Source organism: Cicer arietinum, chromosome 4, assembly GCF_000331145.2.
Source record: "Cicer arietinum cultivar CDC Frontier isolate Library 1 chromosome 4, Cicar.CDCFrontier_v2.0, whole genome shotgun sequence".
Taxonomy (NCBI): Eukaryota; Viridiplantae; Streptophyta; class Magnoliopsida; order Fabales; family Fabaceae; genus Cicer; species Cicer arietinum.
In genome coordinates, this window is record NC_021163.2 from 33,079,016 (window position 1) to 33,081,725 (window position 2,710).

The window sequence follows — 2,710 nt, forward strand, 5'->3', positions numbered from 1 at the left end:
GAACAAGAGACGAGTCTTGACTTTCTATGATGTTCTTAGTCAAGAAGAATTAACGATGCAATCTTTCTAAAGCAAGAAGCAAGAAAGTTAACTTTAGAAAGAATGTGCTTGTTGGCGCTTTTTTATTTTTTATTTTATTTTATTTTTTATTTTTATAGTAAGTAAACTTGTTTTATTTTAAAAGGTGAAATGCAGCTGTTTTTTTTATATAATTATTATAGTGTTAACGTTTTAGTTTTCAATAAGTTTAAGCTTGACTAAAACATAAAAATGTTGAATTAGGGTGCACAGGGAACCCTATGCAAAAGACCCCTCCCTCAAAATGACAACAACCTTTATGCAGTGTGCCCCTCCTTGAATTCTTCGATCATGCAATACCTTTATTGTAGAAAGAACCAAATGCATTTCGATTCCATCGTAGTTCTCAATCATTTCTTAGCATCGGTTGTGGTCAAACCATCTATAATGAGGGAGTAAATTTGAATGGAAGAAGCTTAGATAAGAGAATACATTCTCACATCACTTTTTTTTTGTAGAAAGCTCGACTAGCGAGAAAAAGTGTTTGACCGAAGCCAAAAAGAGGTTAACCCACTTCATTCGCTTGATGAACGATCTTTGCTTTGTGGGCACAAAGAAAACCACCATCTCGCTATTTCCTTTCTTTAGTGCTACCTTTTTCATTCCAAGGGATATAGTTGGGATTTATAAGAACCTTTTTTTAGAATGTCTCAAAACCACTCCTTGGTCAATTAAGGATCCAATGTTAGAACCTCATGAGTAAGGATATGTTAATGGAACTAATAGATAAATTCATAAACCTACATAGGATAGGAGAGTGGATATAGGGAATAGAGATGATGATGATGATGATAGAGATCACACTAAGAAACAGAAAAATTTCGTACGTAAAGTGAAAAAAAATGTGATATTTTGTGTGTAATAGAACAAACACTATTATCTTAATTGAATCGGTCAAGATCAAATTTGTTTATCAAAGTGCTTTTATAATTTCTCATTTTGTTCCATTTTTAGTAGAATAGTGAAGGATATTCAATTAGTAATGAATAAACAGGGTTAAGAGGACTGTTATATGTTGTTCAGGTCGATTAGAAGACACATAAATAGCTAGAACTGAATACAAAAAGCATGGAAAGACATCTTGTAATGTATTTAACTAGAAAATTTATTATACTTATGCGGAAGTATCTACTCATTACGGAATCTTATGTGACAAAGTGTGGATTTCATGTAGTAAGTAAAAACGAGATGTGCTATATTCGAAATGTATGAAATTTAGTAAATATCATAAAGGAAGATGTAGTAGGGGTTGCAAACTAGACATAACAAAACTAGGTTTTGGAAGATATGAAACTAAAAGTTGTAGAGCTGATCGCTTTCATATCGAGCCATTGAAGCAACATGTTGGGCTATAATTGGACACTTCCATCGTTCTATGAGCGAACAATTCCAAAAAAATGGTAAGATATGGGTAAGAGTTTTCACAGATATTCCTATTACCGGGAAACCTACATAAGTAAGAATTTGAAGAGGAAAAGGGAATTCTACAAGCAAGATTGTTCGTGTGTTCGCGGGACAAGTCCTATTTGAGATGGATTGTGTGAGTTTATCAAGTGCTCAACCAACCGCTACATTCGCAACGCATAAACCATGTTTGTTAACCATGTTTATTTAGTGGTCGTAACGTAATTGGTTAGCGGGGAAAAACCAGGTCGAGACTCAAAAGAATTAGGCGAAGGGTTTTTCCTAAATAAAGGAAGTGGAAAGACACTAAGAGAAATGGATATAATTTTTTTTGAATTGTCGAAATTGTACGATTGTTCCAGGTGTATGACCCAGATACGTTACAGTTTTTTCGGGTACTCTTTCTTGTGATTGTATTTGATATTCTTCTTTATGATCACAAGGTGGTGCTCGGGCAAGTCTTTTCTAATTACGTTTGTACATGGCAAGGAGGCCAAAAGTTCTATGAACATAGCAGATTAATGCATTCCCATCTAGTGGAAATAAAGGGAAAAGTAGCTCCCACCGCCATATGTGTCAGACACAATTATAGTTTGACTCTTATGGAAAATTCAAGATGTCTTTTTTTGTTTTGCCTATAATAGCTAACTGGGACGGTTAATCCAAGGTTCCACAACAAGAAATATGGATTATTGATAGTTCCTTACGAGGAAGTGTTGCCCCAAAAGGGACTACTTTCCATCAAACAGGTTTGGACACTAGTCCTTCAAGTCTTCAAAGATCATATTTAATCGATTATTAACATTCAACTTGAACAATTCTTGTGACAATAAATGGAATTCCTTCGTTCCCTTTTCTCAAAGGCAGTAGGAAGATATGGATTTTGAACAAAGAGGCAATCTCAAGTACAAGCCAATGAGAAAGACTACCAGCTCAAGCATACGATCAACAGAGTCAATAATGGACAGGTATAAGCTAATTAAATATGATCTTTCAAATCAATCATTTCTCCAACTAACAAAGCAAATTCTTGACTCCTTAAGAGCTCAAAGCCGCTAACGCAAAAAGGAAGAAGAGTTACTTCCATCATTCAATTAGCAACAAGGTAAATCGAATCCAAGTGAAGTTTAATCGAGTTCTTTTCTTCCCCAATGCTTCGAAGCCTGAGGCATACACGTGGCGTTCACTAGAATGAAGACTAGCGGGAATTATTTTTTGCAATGTAATG

At 34.8% G+C, this 2,710-nt stretch overlaps 1 pseudogene; it reads left to right on the plus strand.

Moving 5' to 3' along the window:
• The first annotated feature begins 345 nt into the window (after positions 1-345).
• Positions 346-1,433, plus strand: LOC113784141 (small ribosomal subunit protein uS3m-like; annotated as a pseudogene).
• The last annotated feature ends 1,277 nt before the right edge of the window (positions 1,434-2,710 follow it).